Source organism: Panthera tigris, chromosome B3 (genome assembly GCF_018350195.1).
Source record: "Panthera tigris isolate Pti1 chromosome B3, P.tigris_Pti1_mat1.1, whole genome shotgun sequence".
In the NCBI taxonomy this organism is placed as follows: Eukaryota; Metazoa; Chordata; class Mammalia; order Carnivora; family Felidae; genus Panthera; species Panthera tigris.
Window position 1 is genome coordinate 43,436,840 of NC_056665.1, and position 18,844 is coordinate 43,455,683.

At 39.2% G+C, this 18,844-nt stretch overlaps 1 non-coding gene across 1 annotated transcript; it reads left to right on the plus strand.

Moving 5' to 3' along the window:
* The first annotated feature begins 821 nt into the window (after positions 1 to 821).
* Positions 822 to 928, plus strand: LOC122239780. Its single transcript, XR_006219163.1, has one exon. It is a non-coding gene; the product is annotated as a U6 spliceosomal RNA (small nuclear RNA).
* The last annotated feature ends 17,916 nt before the right edge of the window (positions 929 to 18,844 follow it).

Consider the following 18,844-nt stretch of genomic DNA (forward strand, 5'->3'; position numbering starts at 1 on the left):
GCATTTTTCTATCCACATTCAGCAGCCTGGGTACAAGCTCAGAGAAGGAGAAGGTAGAGTTCACCAGAAGCTGGGGTCTTGTCTGATTAATAAGGTGGAGGGAGTGGGAAGCAGAGATTTTTGCAAAAGAAAAGAAGTAGAGAAGGAACGCTGGAATCTAGATGGCCAAAGGGAAGGTCGGGGTGGGGGGAGGGGTGGGGGTGGGGGGAATTGCTGTGCAGGAAACCTCCCTGCCCTGTGGAGTTGCAGTCTTGAGGGAAAGTAGGCATTTGTATGGTGAATTAGGGCACAATGTAATTATTTTTTCTGGGGTGGTAATTAGTAGAATGGGTTGCATGCTTGTGATGAGAACCTGTGGGGCTTCCCTTAAGGCTGATGTTCCAGGACAGGGCTAAAAGTACCAATATCTGAGTTATTGCCATCCTTCTTCAGAGCTCCCAAGGGAAATAATTCATTTAAATAAGAGTTGGCCTGAGGCACCTGGGTGGCTTGTCATTTGGGCATCTGACTTCGGCTCAGGTCATGATCCCACAGTCTGTGAGTTCAAGCCCTGTGTGGGGCTCTGCGCTGACAGCTCAGAGCCCGGAGCCTTCTTTGGATTCTGTGTCTCCCTCTCTCTGCCTCTCCCCCACTTGCACTCTGTCTCTCTCTCAAAAATAAAAGAAAAACATTAAAAAAAAATTTTAAGTAAGAGTTGGCCTAAAGTTGACCCCCCAAATGTCTTCCAGCTCTAATACTCCATATGCTGTAGAAGCAAAGGTCTAGGCTATGGAGAAATTGGTGTTTCAGATCCTGTGGCTTCCATTTAAAAGGCTGTGAGAGTGCTCGCTTCGGCAGCACATATACTAAAATTGGAACAGTACAGAGAAGATTAGCATGGCCCCTGCGCAAGGATGACACGCAAATTCGTGAAGCGTTCCATATTTTTTTTGAAGAAGAAGACCAAAGCAGGAGGCATCACAATCCCAGACTTTAGCCTCTACTACAAAGCTGTAATCATCAAGAGAGCATGGTATTGGCACAAAAACAGGCATATAGACCAATGGAATAGAATAGAAACCCCAGAACTAGACCCACAAACATATGGCCAACTAATCTTTGACAAAGCAGGAAAGAACATCCAATGGAAAAAAGACAGTCTCTTAAACAAATGGTGCTAGGAGAACTGGACAGCAACATGCAGAAGATTGAAACTAGACCACTTTCTCACACCATTCATAAAAATAAACTCAAAATGGATAAAGGACCTGAATGTGAGACAGGAAACCATCAAAACCCTAGAGGAGAAAGAAGGAAAAAACCTCTCTGACCTCAGCCGCAGCTATTTCTTACTTGACACATGCCCAAAGGCAAGGGAATTAAAAGCAAAAATGAACTACTGGGACCTTATGAAGATAAAAAGCTTCTGCACAGCAAAGGAAACAACCAACAAAACTAAAAGGCAACCAACAGAATGGGAAAAGATATTTGCAAATGACATATCGGACAAAGGGTTAGTATCCAAAATCTATAAAGAGCTCACCAAACTCCACACCCGAAAAACAAATAATCCAGTGAAGAAATGGGCAGAAAACATGAATGGACACTTCTCTAAAGAAGACATCCAGATGGCCAACAGGCACATGAAAAGATGCTCAATGTCGCTCCTCATCAGGGAAATAGAAATCAAAACCACACTCAGATACCACCTCAAGCCAGTCAGAGTGGCCAAAATGAAGAAATCAGGAGACTATAGATGCTGGCGAGGATGTGGAGAAATGGCAACCCTCTTGCACTGTTGGTGGGAATGCAAACTGGTGCAGCTGCTCTGGAAAACAGTGTGGAGGTTCCTCAAAAAATTAAAAATAGACCTACCCTATGACCCAGCAGTAGCACTGCTGGGAATTTACCCAAGGGATACAGGAGTACTGATGCATAGGGGCACTTGTACGCCAATGTTTATAGCGACACTCTCAACAATAGCCAAATTATGGAAAGAGCCAAAATGTCCATCAACTGATGAATGGATAAAGAAATTGTGGTTTATATACACAATGGAGTACTCCGTGGCAATGAGAAAGAATGGAATATGGCCCTTTGTAGCAACATGGATGGAACTGGAGAGTGTGATGCTAAGTGAAATAAGCCATACAGAGAAAGACAGATACCATATGGTTTCACTCTTATGTGGATCCTGAGAAACTTAACAGAAACCCATGGGGGAGGGGAAGGGAAAAAAAAAGAGGTTAGATTGGGAGAGATCCAAAGCATAAGAGACTCTTAAAAACTGAGAACAAACTGAGGGTTGATGGGGGGTGGGAGGGAGTGGAGGGTGGGTGATGGGTATTGAGGAGGGCACCTTTTGGGATGAGCACTGGGTGTTGTATGGAAACCAATTTGACAATAAACTTTAGATACCGAAATAAATAAATAAATAAATAAATAAATAAATAAATAAGTAAGTAAGTAAGTAAATAAATAAATAAATAAATAAAAGGCTCTGAGGCTTCAGAGAAGCCACATAATCTACCAGAACATCCATTGTTTTTTAACATGTTTCTTAGAGATCTGATATCCATTTTGGATAAGCAGAATGCACATGCCCCGCTATAGAGAAGAGAAAGTCATGCATCACCTTACACATAAGTGATAGGGTTTTATTATGTCAAATGAGGAGTGTCCAAATGGCCTTGCTGAATAATTATTGCAAAGAGGAAGAGCTATGGATCAACTACTCTGAAATCAGTTATTTTGGTTGACATTTCTAGTCATAACTGCATGGTAGAGACCAATCCTGTAAGATGTGACCCTTTATTTAGTTGCATATTGCCTGTCCTTCTAAGTAGCATGCTTTCTCCAGCTTCAGGGATTTTGCATTCAGAATGCTCTTCCCTGATCCACCCATGTTTAGAGTTTCTCATCCTATTGATCTCACCACTTTTTTGGAGATACCTTTCCTTCTCCTTGTGTACCATCCCCACCCTTAGTCTCTCTCATAGACACACTCTTGTTATTTTCCTCCTGGCACTTAGCACTTTTTATTTGTGTGTCATTTAGCATCATATCCCCTATATGGAATCATGATGGAAACCATCAAATTTATACTGAATGTTTGAAACAAACTGGAGAATCTTAATATCTTGATCATGAAGACCTTTTGTGGGATTAGGTGGTTATGTGACTGTTGGGTCTCCCAACTGGTCTTCCACCTCCATTTGGACAGTGACTGTGTTTTGCTCTCCAAAGTATATCTAGTATATGACAGGTATCCCCAGATATGCATTGGTTCAGTGAATGGATGAATGTTATATGTTTCACAAATAATTTTTTAGAAGAAATAACTGCCCAAATATAAGTATTCTATCAGTGTCTTATTGAGATTTTCTTTTAGCCAAGTGAAGATCAGTTACAATGGCCTTCAATTTTTTCAGAGTAAAACTGTTTTATCCTTTCTATGGCTGAATAATATTCCCTGATATAGATGGATGGATAGATAGATGGATAGACAGATTGATATACATATATAACCATGTCTTTATATCCATTTATCTAGCCATGAACATTTAGGCTGCTTCCTTGCCATGTGAAGTATAATTTAAGTCCTCATCATTCAACTATCTGGAATCAGAAGAGCACTTATAGAGAATAATTCTATACCTGATCAGAATATTCCCTGAAGTTTACTCATCTCAGAGTGGGGCTGGGAAGGATTCTATTCTAGTCGTGTCCTTGTTAATCAACTGTGCCCAGTTTTCAGTTAACTTATATGGATCTACAGTCAACTACCATTCCCTGCTGTTTGAGCAATCTCTAACCCACTGTTACTTAGCACCTTCCAAGGCTGAGCTAGGAAAATGGCATTGAAGGTTGACAATGAGAGGGGTTTCTTGAAAAATACAACACTTCCATTTCTCCAAGTTGTCCAAGCTATAGTTCTGAATCAAACCAGAGCAGCCAAATGCTAGGTACTAGACCATGTCACATTTGTCCCAGAAACACTGCATTTCTGAATTGTGCTTGGTTTTGATGCCTCAGCTTCCCCTGGGGATCTCTGTAAACCTAACTCTGTAAAAGCCATCCTCGGGTTCGTTCTGAGTAACTGTTGAAAAAGTCATTCATCACCAGAGCACACCAAATCTTCTGTAGGAGAGGCCATAGGAGATGTCCTCACATGATCTGGGTGTTAAGGGAGGTTTGAAAACTGATTTTATAATTATATGGTCACGGTGAGTTGTTCACCTGACCAGATTCCTCTTTTCCTGTTGGCTTCTGGAAAATTGAGAACTAAGTATGGCTTATCCCTAAAGGCATGCCACCATTATGTGCTCTTTGAGAGCCAGATTTCTGGCTCTACTGTGTTACCCCCAGATTTTTTCTTCTTGTACCTACATGTAAACTTGTGCTCGTGTGTCTTATGTTAGATATTCTTGGACATTGCTTTAGACTTTTATTGGAAAGTAGAGTGTGAATAAATATTTATAGTCTCTTTCTTGCTGACCTGCTGTAAGAATTACCCAGAAAATGTAGACAGAACTTAAAATATAAAAGGTATTCAATTAATGATTCTACTGCTGCAGCTACTATTGCCTACACTCTACCATTGCACCTTAAATTTCCTTACCTGACTAACCAAGTGTTGTCTGTAGCTTTAAATAGACCCTGGTTAGATTATTGTTTTAGCTTCAACTCTCAGCTCTCCCACACAATTACCCTAATGGTACACACTGGATAACAGCTGGAGAGTATTAGAGATGTCAGTCTGGTTTTAATTTCATTAAGAACTACTTGGGATGGCTTCAGAGATCTCGCCACTAACTACTCAGTGAGAGAAGGAAAGGTACTGAGCTTTGAAAAGAGGTCCTATTCAGAATCCAGTGCATAATTTGGAAGGGCTGGGTGTCAGCTAGGATTTTGCTACTCAAAGTGTGGTCAGCTAACTAGCAGCATAGGGACCACCTGAGTACTTGTAGCTCGGGCCCCACTCCAGACCTCCTGAATAAGGCTCTGCAATTTCATAGCCCCAGGTGATTTGTATGCACTTTGATGTTTGAGAGGCCCTGAACTAGGACAAACTGTGAGGACAGCAGTGCGGGCAGCCTGCAGTGGCTGAGGGAGAAGTACCATGCTGCCAGCTCACTTGGCAGAATTTCCATGGGATTATGGGAAGAGTGTGCACCCTGTAATCTGATGAGTGGTTCAGCTCCTAGCTCCGCTACTTGTGTCGCGTGACCTTGGGCAGCTTGCCTCACCTTTCAGAACTTCAGTTCCTTCATTTGGCAAATAAGCACATACATCTCAAAAGTTTGCCATGAGGACGGAGTGAAATGAGGTATGTTAAAATGACCCACAAAGAAATGAAACAGTCTGGCGATTTCTAAACAACTAGCTTTGGTCTTTGCCTGAAAGACACTAGTTATCATGGACATTTCTAGATCATAGGTGGATCTAGAAATGGTGTATATCTATGGACCAGATGCCAGAGTCACCACAGGCACTGTCACTAATCGTCCAGGGCTCTTGAGAATGTGGGTGTTTGCCATTGAAGCATCTCTCCAAGCAAAAATCAGCCAGGACGTTCTTACTTGATTCTACCCCAAAGGGAAACCAACTGGGAGACAGTATCCCACCCTGAAGAGTAGGAATCATGAGTCCCCTTTGTTAGACAAAGAAAGGAGAATTGATTGACTCAAAGCCCACAGCCGGCATTCACAGACCTGCTGTTTGGACACAGCTTTCCAAATCTGTGCTTTTTAAAAAAACCATATGACAGTTATTGGGGATACATTGAGGTACCCATCATTGTAATTACAAGTTTAATGACACAAATCTAATAGTACCATTCCTGGAGTAAGGTACTCTCCTCTTTGATGCACATCCAGGATACATAGTCCATTCACCAAAATAAGGAGTTTCTTGTTTAAGCACTTTTGTAAATACAAATGATGTCTCCTTAATTATAACTCATTTCTATCCCACTGGCCTTGGGGCTCTAAATTGGTTTTATGATCCTGCTCATTGCAATTAGGGTCTCATCTCACAATGAATGATCTTTTTCCTTAAGGACAGTGACCAGTGGCTCACTCTACGTGATTAACTTGGTAATATTTCACCCACATCTTCCTGGGCTAAAAAGCATCAACATTTCACATCAGGACCTTGATTTACTAGCCATCTGCTTAGAAGTCTGTCATCCACGGGGATGATTTCTTACTCCCTCCAGACTGCAAGACTTTGCCAAGGTTCTAGTGAGTCAAGGCCTGACCTTGAAGGCAAAAGGCATACCGTACTTCACTCTTTAATTGGTTTAATTGTCTGCCTGTAAAGGTAGGCAGCGAGCCATTTTGGCTTTTCTTGCCAAATTTTTTACACATTGGAGATGTGACTTAAAGGAAACCTCATATGGGATTTCTGAGGAATTTATTTATTGGGACTTCAGTGTTAGGATCTTTGATACAGTAATCTTTTAGTTAGAAGAAACAGACTTGTTCAGGTGCCTCTGGGAGGGAAAAAGAAGAGATTAAATGAAAAGATACAGGTTTATGCTAATCCAGGAAAAGTTGAAGAAGTGGGCAATAGCAAAGTCACAAACTGTACTATCTTTGGAGAAGAGCTTTTCTTCTCTACTCACTATTCTTTCACGAGGATGCCTGCTCTGTTTTTATTTCCGTCACATTTAGTTGCAATTTCTTTTACATTCAGGCTTCATTAACAGTCTCTCAGTCTCCAAAAGATAAACATCCTAGAGGAGAAGTCTGATTGGTCAAATTTGCTTCTACAGATCGTGCATTAAATTGGCTTTAGGTCAAGTGCCCATCCTTGGTCCATTCTGATTATGGCTCCCCGTCTCCTCCTTCCAGGAGGGACGGACCATCATGAGCAGAGGAGACACTCGTGGGCAGGGCATGAACTTCTAATTCCAGGGCACATCCTTATAATTCCACCCCTCTGACCCATGCTTTAGTCAGGACACAGCAAATATGCATAAAGTTACCTTACCCACAAGTACTACAAGTTAAGCAACCCCACTCCTGATGATATCAAGAGCACCCAAACATAGCAAGAAGAGTGAGTGGGAGAAAGAGCAAACATCCTCGATAGAATAACATCTGACCATGTAAGTTATTACCTTGTTGAATCACTGGGGCACTGTAGACCTTTGTTTTGACCCTTTGGGTCTTGTGCATTCCTGACTACCTCGCTCTTGGGCTTTCCCTTCTCCTGCCTCTCGTTAACCCTAAAATCTGACTCCGTAGACCCCACCCAAAGTTCTTGGTGCCTAGGTTTTGATCTGCAATTGCTAGCCACTGAATCTTGCCCTCTTACCTAACTTGTTTTCCTTTTCATTTCATCCATTTTGAAAATCTAACATGAGGAAAAGATGTTTAATATGTCTGCCTCAATTATGGGCATCTAGCACATCTAGTGAAATGTCACACATTTAATAAAGTGACTCTGTCCTCTATAAACATTGTGATTGACCCATCAACTTTGTAGAATATCAAGTAGCCGTCAACATTGAGAAAAATTATATGTGAAGAAATATTCTATAATAGACTACTAAAAAATAATGTGCAATCATTCTTACACTATGGGTATTCTTATATAAAATATGAAATATGTGAATAAGGAGAGACAGGGAAATTTAAAAAAAAAAGAAAACCTAGGGTGTTGACTTTGTGCCTTTAAAAAAGTTATTTGCAGAGTTTTGATTGCTATGTCATTTTTACATTTAATTTAAAAAGGGAGGTTGGCAAGAATGGTGTGAACCTAAAGAACAAGGAATCAGAAGGAGAATATTTATTCTAATTAAGCAGGTACAACTGATCATGCATAGGGGCCCTGCTGCTCTTTCTCCCTTGAAAACAGTAGAAATGTTTCAAGGCGCTTTTCCAAAAGTGATCAATTTTTCTTTCAAATCTGCTTTGTTGGACTGATCTGAAAAGTGGAGGGCACTGACCAGATGCATGGAGGTAGAGTGGAAGGAAATGGAGTTTGAGGCTTGGCTTAGAAGAACAGAAGCATTCTAGGCAAGGAGCACCAACAGGATGAAGCAGAATGGCCTCTCAGGGTGATGTGTTTGGAGAATACTGAGACACCCAGAGAAAATCAGAAGGTCTCAGTTGATTTTCGGTAGTGCACGGGACCCACATCACAGAGGCCTGCATGTTACCCAAGATTCCAAGGCCCACATGACTAAGTGATGGGGGACACTCAGGGCCAGGAAGTCAACCTTTTCAAGCTGATGTCTGTGCAACTACCGGAGTTATTAAAGCAGAATTCCCCATCTGTGTGTAGCACCAGGGATGATGGCCTCAGACCTCATTACGTCAGCATCTCTGCACATCAGCTTTCCATCAGGGTGCTGTGGCTTCTGGTGGTTTGGCTGCACTGCACTGAACACAAGTTAACACCAGGAGAGTATGTTTAGTTGTGTGTTTAGAGACTAAACTGGTCTGTATCATATATAAGTGACATACATTAGGCATCCAAATAGACAGCCCTTCTGTTGGTGAATGTCATGTGTCAGAATCCCAGGGAGCATATCTGTATCAACATGGATTGCAGGTGGAAGATTCTAGGCCTTGAGTGTGTCGCTTTGCATTGGCAGCCCAATAGGTGATAGACAGTGGCTCTCAGGATGAGGATCTTAGCAAATCTAAATGAATTCCATTGCTCCATAGATGCTAAAGAAGCACGGATGGAAAGTAAGGTGGTAGAATAGCAAGAGTGTTGAACTAAATGTCCAGGAACTGTATTCTCTTGGAAGCTCCACAGCTTACTTGTATACCTTTGGTAAGTCATTTAGTCTTCCAGGATCTGAGTTCCTCTTCTATCATATGGGAATAGAGCTATTTCAAATTTTTTTTAAGTTATGTTAATTGTTACCTGATTCAGTCCTATTACTCTAAACCAGTCAACTCATCCCAGGTTTCCCAGCCCAAACCCAATAATAATGAGACCCTGCATCTCTTATATAACTCACAGTCCACATCCTTATCTGTTTCATTTTGTCCAACCTTGTTTCTTAGCTACTCATAGCTCAGGACTTGTTAGCTAAAGTGTCTTTTCAATGGTGAGATGGGATTCTTGGCGATGAATCCTATGACTCCGGTCTGCCCCTTCCCATACACTCCCCTCTTAGACTTGACATTACTCTGGACCCTCCCCATAGTGGGCTGGCCCACTGGATCCTCCCTGGAAACATTTCCACTACATCTCCCTGCCACCAGCAGTAAGAACTACATAGTTATTGCTTTGTGCTCTGTGATTTTATTCTGAGCCCTGTGCTTAATCAGAAAGCATGTTGGTGTGACAGGAGTTGGGCCTTGCTCCTTCATCTCTTGCTGATTAAGAAATACTTAAAATTTCATATGATTGTCCTGACTTGGAGACTGAGTATATTCTTAAAAATGTAAGTGATAGCAATGACCAAATACATACAAACAAACAAAAGAATCCTGAATAAACCTGAGAATACTCTGTTACAAAGCTCATTGTATATAAAGTGAGTCCTAAGAGTCATGAAAAGGTGCCCTATAAACAAAAGAATTTTATGGAGAGTATGTTTGGAAAATGCCGTACCATGCATGAAAGCATATTAAAAGCTCTGAGAAGTCCTCTGTTAAAGAAACTCATTTAAATTTGCCTAATCCATGGGGCACTTGGGTGGCTCAGTCATTTAAGTGTCTGACTCTTGGTTTAGGCTCAGGTCATGACCTCGTGGTTTCGTGAGTGCAAGCCCCACATTGGACTCCAAGCTGGCAGTGCACAGCCTGCTTGGGATTCTCTGTCTCTATCTCTCTCTGCCCCTCCCCGACTTGCACTGTCTCTGTCTCTCTCAAAACAAATAAATAAACTTAAAAAATGTTTAAATTTGCCTAACCCATTATTTGCCACATTAATTCAATCAAGAATCCTCTGTTCAGGAGTGCCTATTCATATATATTATGGCATTGGGGTTACATGGAACACACTTAAAGAAACACTCCTTTAGAAAATCAGGACATCTGTAATGTTCTCTACTTTCATCTCTGTCTCTTTTATCATCATCATGGTTATTCTCATTTAATAAATCTCCAGTTGGTTGCTGTTTATAACACATTAATGACCAGAAAAAAAGCTGATGCAGTGCTGTACAAATATTGTGTTTGTATATTGAGAGTGCCTTATGGTGATACCTTTATTGTGTCACTTAGTAATAACTTAATAGTTACCTGCAAGCATCAAGTTCTAGATATGTGAAGTATATTAGATACTCTGGGAAAATGATCAAAGCAAAAAAGAAAAGAATTTAACAGCTTTCTAATCAAGTTGGAAGAAAAACTATCATATTACATACAAAATAATTTAAAAATAACTTTGAAGAAACTTATTAATATCTGAAAGATAGTAAAATAAGGTCTTTGGAGCTAAGAAAATAATGGTTACAGAATGGTGGAATTGATATCAGAAGTAACCTGGAGACAAATACAGGGGTGAATAATCAGAGAGCAATAGAATTCTGGAAGCTGGAAAGCTTTTGGGCAAGGCATATAAAACAACAGAAAACTGATTCTAAAACTGCAAAGGAAATTGCCAACCATTTATCTGATTTCACAGAATCTCCAAAAGACTCAGGAATTCATCCCATCAGTAACTTCAGGAAGTGGGTATGGAGAGGTTAAAATTAAGGATATTGGGCTGCAAGTGTAAGGAACATTGAGATCTCCAGATCTCCTTCCCTGCTCCTCTGACAGCCCAGTTGCTGTCCTTCCCCAACCCCAATAAAAGACTTAAAAGGGTAAAACAGTCTCTAGTTTAGGGGAAGTCAGGACAGTTGAGGATGAGAGTTCTGAACTGAAATGGGGGCAATTAAGAAAACATGGATACTTAAATGCCAAGAACAATTCCCTTACCCTCGCCCGTTTTTTCCAAAACAGTGCAAGGCATCCTGGAAGGTATAACCCAGAGATTAAAAAGGTCAATTCTCAAGGATCTGAACTGCCCAAGAGGGAATAAGATGACAATAATGACACAAGACATCTAAGAAAAGCCTCTAAAGTGGAAGATGAAGACACAAATAAACAGAAATAAGCAACTTGAAGGAAACAGAGACCAAGCAGGAAGAAGGAATTTTCAGAATATTACCATCACTCTCCTAAGAGAGATTTTAGAAGATCCTTCAACCATAAAACAAGAAGTGCACTAATAAAGGATCATTCAAAGAATGACAACCACCACCACTACCTCTTGGAAATTCACATTACATAGAAAAAAAAAACAAAACAATTGATAGAAATTTTCAAAGGTAAGTGCAGAAAAATTCCTAGAAAGGGAGGCAAAAACAAGAGGAGAGAAAAATAAGAAAAATAAGAAAATTAGACAGTTCAAGAGGTCCAACATCTAAAAATTTTAGAAAGGTAGGATAGTGAAAATGATTGGGAATAAACAATCAACACAGTTAATTCAAGACAATTTCCTGGAGATGACAAACCCAAATTTTCTGTTCAAAAAAGTTTACTAATTGCTCAGAAAAGTGGACATAAATAGACCCATACAAAGAATATCATTCTGAAATTCCAGAACACTCAGCTTAAAGAGAAAAACATGTAAACTTCTAGGATGGAAAAAACAGGTCACATAGTAAGGATTAGGAATCAGAATATCTTTAGTCTTGTCAGAATTAATGTTGGAAAGTATTAGGCAATCAAGCAAAATTCTAAAGAAATTTTTTAAATCTAGAATTTTATAATAAGCCAAATAAGCATTCATGGAAGAGTATCATAGACATTTTAAGTGATGTAATATCTCAAAAACATTTGCTCACCCCAAGAAAGTAGAAAACATAGGATATACGAAATGGTAGCTCCTTCAGAGGAAAGGAACAAAGGAAATCCCAAGATGATGGAGAAGGAAAATCCCAGTATGATAGCTGTCCACTAGTCTACTGTGTGGGTCAGAAGTCTACTAAGAGACTTCTTCAGAAGATAAAATTGGTAGATTGCCTATTACATCTGAATGTCCTGAAAGGAGATATAGACATTGATAAAAGGAGTTTAATTTGGGACTGAATTTGTGACAAAACATAGAAATTAAGCAAAGAAACAAAACAAATAAAAACACAATCATTATTTATTTTAGGCAAAACAAACATGAAGCAGGAAAGGGAAAACTATCTCAGTTTTGAATAGCACTTATACGGTCTGTATAATACGACTCTGATGAAGGCACTTCTAACCAAAATTATAACATGATTCCATTAGAAAGTGGATAGATGGAAGGAGTATGTGTGTGTAGGAGCAGAGGAAGTAGAGAAAGATAAATCCTCGTCCTTCATAGTGAGAAATCAATACTTATTACTAAAACTGAAGAATCAAGAGGTAGCAGTGCAAGCATGTTTTCCAGACATCTTGACTTAATTGTCAAAATAGTCTGCTAAAAGTTTTTGCCCCTGGGGAGAGAAAAATGATAGGAAGACATGCTTGGGGTGAGGGAAGTCTTTTTTTCGGTTTTGTGTATATTTTGTATCATGCCTTAGAGAAACTATTGTACTCTTCAAGACATGAATTTATAACTTTGATTTAAAACAAAATAAATCTGAAAGTAAAGAAAACTATGAAAGAAAAAATGAGGAGGGCACCTGGGTGGCTCAGTCAATTGAGTGTCTGACTTCAGTTCAGGTCATGATCTCATGGTTTGTGGGTTTGAGCCCCGTATTGGGCTCTGTGCTGACAGCTCAAAGCATGGAGCCCGCTTCACATTCTGTGTCTCCCTCTCTCTGCCCTGCCCCTGCTCATACTCTCTCTTTCTCTCAGAAATAAACATCAAAAATTTTTTTTAAAAAGAAAAACTGAGGGAAGATTTCATAACTCATTTTAAAAGGTTATTATAACCTTGATTTATATGAAAATGAATTTATAAACCAATCTCAATTACATACATAGGTACAGAAATCTTGTATAAAATATTAACACATCTTATTCAGCAGCATCTAAAAAAGTAATATTCCAAATAAATTTAGTCTCATAAGTAAAGATCAAACAAACATGTAAAAATTGATCAGTTTAACACACTGAACTAATTAATGAAAAGGAAAAACATCATTTTAATAGATTAGGAAAATAATTTGATAAAATTTGATATCTATTCAGGAAATAGACTCTTAGAAAACTAAATTTGGAGAAAACTTCCTTCATCTGATGATAGGTATCTACTAAAAATCCATGTCATACATTACATTTAATGAGAAACTTTAGGTGCAATACCACTAAATTAAGAAACATAACGAGAATACCTACTATCACCACTTCTAAGAGGCTAGCCATTGCATTAAGATAAGAAAAGTAATGACAAGCATTACACATGAAAGAGAAATGACTTTATTTACAATGATTGTTTATATAGGAGATCCATCAAAACTTTCCAAAAACTCCCATAATTATTAAGGTAGTTCAGCATGAAAACTGGATATCATTTCACTATTAAAAATCAATATTAAAATATATTTGTCTATATACCAAGAATAAACTATTTCAAAGTGAAACGGAAATAAACATTTTATACACAATAACTATAAATGTCTGAGCTAATTATTACTATATAAATAAATATGTATATTATTCTGAAGAAAATTTCAAAATGTTATTGAATAACATAAACATTATCTGAATTAATAGGAAGTTATACTGTGTTCATCACCTGTGAAACTCAATATCATGCATATGTCAGTTCTCACCATTTTAATCTATAGATACAATTTATAAGTGTAAAGAATGTCGACTAAAATCCCAAGGAAGTTCTTAGAATTTGGCAAGTTGATCCTAAAGTTCATTTGTAAGAGAAAAAAGCTCAAAGTGGCCAATACAATTTTGGAACAAAAGAACAAGGTTGGGGTTGTCAGTGGTGCTTGCCCTATTAGGTACTAAGATGTTTTATAAAGGTATACTAGGAAAAACAATACATGGCAGGCATAAAGACGAGAATAGATCAATAAAACAGAAACAGAGCCATTAAAAATGGAAAATTGATATTTAACAGAGATAGCATTACTAATCAGGGGAGAGCAAATGGACTGTTAAAACATAAGATGTGGGGACAGTTGGTTATCTATATGGAGGTAAAATTAGATCCCTATCTCACACCATACATGACTAAGTTCCAAGTGGATTAAAGACTTAAATATGGAGGGCAGGGGGAACTTTAGGTCCTATATAAGAAAACATTGAAAAACATCATTATGACTTGGGGTAGGGAAGGATTATATAAACAAGACACAAAATGTAACTACACAAAACTTACAAAATTGTGTTTGACAATAGACACAATAAGAAAAATGAAAACAAAAACAAAAAACAAATCCTAGACTGGAAGATGGTACTCACAATGCACATACTTACAAAGGATGGGTATCCAGAAGCTATAAAGAACTCTAGAAATGATCTGGAACACAACCCAAGGTGGAAAATGGCAAATAAGAGTTCAGGGAGGAGGAACCTCAAATGAAAAATAAGCAAATGTAGTAACGTTTAAGCCTACTAATAATCAGACAAAGGCAAAACAAGACAGCCAGAGACTACCTCATACCAACCAGATTGGCAAACATTAAAAGGCCTGACAATATCAAATGTTACCAAAAATGTAGGGATATGGGGCTCTCACGAATTGCTGATAATAGTATAAATCAGTAGTGCCTCCAGAGAGGGCAATTTGAAAATATCTAGAAAAGTTGAAAATGTATGTGCCTTACAATTCACCTCTCCCATTTTTAATATGAATGCTAGGGAAACAACAACAAATGTGCACAAAGAGCCAAACAGAAAAATGTACATGCTAGCATGGTTTGTAATTGCAAAAAAAACAAAAACAAAAAACTGCAATATGATCTTAGCTAACAATGGCTATTAGCCTTTGGACAGAAACATTAATACCATGTCATATCCTGTGTAACTTCATTAAATATCACCAATGTAGCAAACAGCCCAGAAGTTTTATGGTCAGCCATTTCAGGTCCAATATCATGTGAGCTACATATATCCTAAAAAAAAATCTTCCCACTCCATGTCCCAGTTATGTGCCTGTTATCTAAAGGACTAAGTTGTGTATGATCATTTAGAACAGAGTTCAGACACCTCAGTAGTGACTAATTCAAAGTTCACTTTGTACGATTGAAGAGAATACAAATGTGATTTTTTTATATTCAGAAACAAGGATTGACAGCTATGTTAATCAAATATTTATTTGTCAGTCGTAAAGTGCCTTTTAATTTCATGCGTTTGCACTTAGTGAGAGCTACAGGTTCTACAAGTATAAATGTGGTTGGAAACAATCGATACAAGCCAATTCCCTGATGATTAGTGGGCTCTTCTGAGTGGCCCCTAGTGACACGTTCTCCTTTGAACACTTAGTACTTTTGGCAAGAGCCACCACTTGGACTGGGCAGCTATGATTTCCAGAGGCTCTGAACATCTGTCCAAATTGTGGCACAAAACCTGCGTGTCCCAAATTGACCTCGTTACTCATTTATAAACATACAAATAGATGACGGGGGGAAATCATCCTTGTGTTCCACAAGAGACTGCTCATTATACTCCCCATCAGTTCTGTTGCTGGCTTGCATTTCTGGGGAGACCTGGAGATCTTTTCAAAGGGCAGTCTTAACAAACACCACGTTACCACTTTGGATGTGGCATGGACATAACAAGCCTGGAAGAAAAGAACAGTCTTTGTCCCTCCCATTCAGAGATGATTCATATATGTAACATGAACACATCGTCCAGAACGCTTGTTCTTTGATGCTTGTTTCCTGTTTCCTCTTTTAATGAGCAGCCCAGGTTTCCCTGTGTACTGTGGGCTTTGTGAGCCCCTAAATGGTTTCTAGGGAGCTGCCAGTAGCATTAGCTGGTTTGGTAAAGCATTTGGACCCTCTCCCAGTTTCCACTTCACCTTCAGATGAGGAAGAACCCAGTTCAAAGCCCTGATCAGACTCTGTGCTCCCTGTAGTTTTTTTTTTTTTTTTTTTAAGCCCAAGGGTAGCTTAAGAAGGATGAAACTTTTCAATTTTCAGATCAAATCCAAGTACCAGGCAATTAGTAATATTCCCTATTAAGCAGGAGTTCCTTTTTTGTACAAAGGACTCTTTATTGTAGAGTTAACTTTTTTCTGTTTAAGACAAAGTCAATTGACTCATTAATAAGTATTAAAACATTTATAGATCACCTAGCACAGGCCGCTTGCAATGAGTGGTCAAGGGTCTGGACAGCCTGTATTTGAACCCTACCTCTCATACCTCCTTGCTGTGTGGTCTTGAGCAGTTTACTGAATCTCCCTAAGCCTTGCTTTTCTCATCTGTAGACCAAGGATAACACTAGCATCTACCTCACAGGGTAGTTGTGAGGTTAAATGGGTTAAAACACACAAAGAGCTTAGAATACTGCCAAGTATGTGACAAATGTTCAAAAAATGTTGGCCACTGTGAAAACCTAGCACTATGCTACACATTTGGGGATAAAAGAAATTATACAGCACTGTTGCTTCCCTCAAAGGTATTTAATTGAAAGAGACAACTACTATTCATATGAGATAATTAGGGCACAAAACATTTTCTCTGTCAGCAGCATATGCTGAGGTAAATTCCTAAACAGAGCAATACAGACTATCAGAAAGTCAGATGGCATCTGTTCCACCATTTCAGCCCCATGGTTCTGAAAGAGTTAACAGGGTGACTAGATCTGAGAGGAAGGGAAACATGAAGGGAGGCTCACAGAGAAGATAGAACTTGACCTGGATCTTGAAGGGCCAGCAAAATAGAGATAGCTAGAAGGCCATTTTGGAAGGAAGAACCACATGAGAGAAGAGACAGATGGTGTGAGTTTGGCAGGTAAGAAAATGGTAAGGCAACATGAAAAATGGGATCTGGGCACCTCTTACTCTTTGTAGCATCACTTCTCAACTGTACACCTGCAATGACTTTGTTCATTGCTTTTCCAACCAGACACCCTCATTTCTGTCCATGTTATTTTCTCCCCTTTATCTCCTTTCCTTTACCCAACAGACCAGACACTTCCCCTCATGACTATAATCAGAATCTTCCCTTAGCTGAATAGCCTCTGGACATTCTTGTAAAGTGTCTCCCATCTTAACATGGGCCTTGGTATCCATTCTCCAGGATAGTGCTCTTGCTGGATTGGAGCCAGATGAATGTACAGGAAATAGACACGTTAATCAACGATATTCATTGTCAGCTGCTTTGTGAATGCATTTTTAAATATGAAACCTACCTAAAATCTTTGTCATCTTCCTTTTAGTCAGAGATACAGCCAAATTACTGCTTAGAATCAGTATTACATTCTCTTATAGAATTAGTTTTACTAGATATTGATTTGTAATCTCCTCACCAAATCTTTAGGTAAAAAGTACTTAACTAAGAGAGTACTTTTCCCCCAAAAATGAATTCTCTAACAAAACTAATCTGAGTTTCCTCCGAAGCTTTCTTTCTCCCCATTTTCCTTTAATTGAAAATTTCATGTTCATTATGCATTTTAAGTGAAAAAAAAGAAACAAAAAACCAGCTAGATGCATGCAAGGAGAGGAAATGGTACAACAAAGGAATGGAAGGCTCGTCTTTGTGGTGCCCTAACAAGCTGGAAGTTTGCTGCCCAAGGATGATTCCTCAACTCTAAGTGGGACTTTTCAACACCTGCCTCACATCCCTCTTCAGTGATTTCTAGTAAAATCACAAATCTTGAGCCCTCTTACCCTCACCAACAGTAAGGCCTCCACGTAACAGGCCCATTGCACTTGGTCTGTAGCTGAGTGGGGGCGGAAATGCATTCCTAGAGCTTAGCTTGTTCATTCTGGAGCATGGTCCTTCCAGACTGGCCCATGCTTCCAAGTCCTAGGATTGTGCTTTATAAGAAGGAGTGCTGGGGAGGGGAAACTCTTTTCTCATAGGGGAGATTTCCCATCCAAAGTCCAAGCTTTTCTTAACCCTTGACAAGGGAATCTCTTAGTGTTCCTTCCCCCTCAAAAATTCCAGTATGTGGCAAGAGGCGTTTGAACGAAACAATTCTGCATAAATGTATGATAACTTGCATAATGTATGGCAGCTGCTGGCTTACTTCTTGTGAATCCACTGGCATACCATGCACTGGTAACTGGCCCAGAAAAGGAACACAGTTAAGGCAACAATAAAAGGAAACACATTTTGCTTTTCTATGTTATAAGTCAACGAATTTGATATACGGGGTAAAGCAAACCACAAACATAGCTTTAAGCTAAATGCACAGGTCAAGCATCCAGAAGTTGGAAATAACTCTGAACTGATCAGAACACGTCAGAAGTACTAGATGGAATCTCCTCCAGTCTACACACCTTTTATCAGTATCTAACTACCTGCTAGGATTTATGCAATGCCTGGCATAGGTACGTATTTAATAAGTTAACAAAAGCTGCACACTAATGAGTCAGAGGATCTGAACAGAATCAATCAGAAGAGGGAGAGATTGGGGAATCAGGTAGGTTAATGGGGTTATGATTATGTTTGTTTAGTCTGTAGGGGAGAAGACCTAAAGCATTCATGATTTAACAGGTCACTTTCATCTATGCAGGAGAGAGCTCACTGGTCCACAGTGTAGGGAATTTTCATTTCACTCTGGTGCTAATTTGTATTGCACGTGCTGATGAGTTAATGTGTATGATCTCATCAGATGGCTCCTGAGTGCACCTCGCAGACTCCTGGAATCTACACTTGACATAGACTTTTGTTCTCTACTCACATCTATGTATGTGTTTTATGGGACAAATTGTGTAGGCAATTTTAAAGTTTCAAAGTACCTCAGGGTCTCCTGTGATTAAAGACTTGCCATACAGAAGAGGAAGGAGGCTTCAA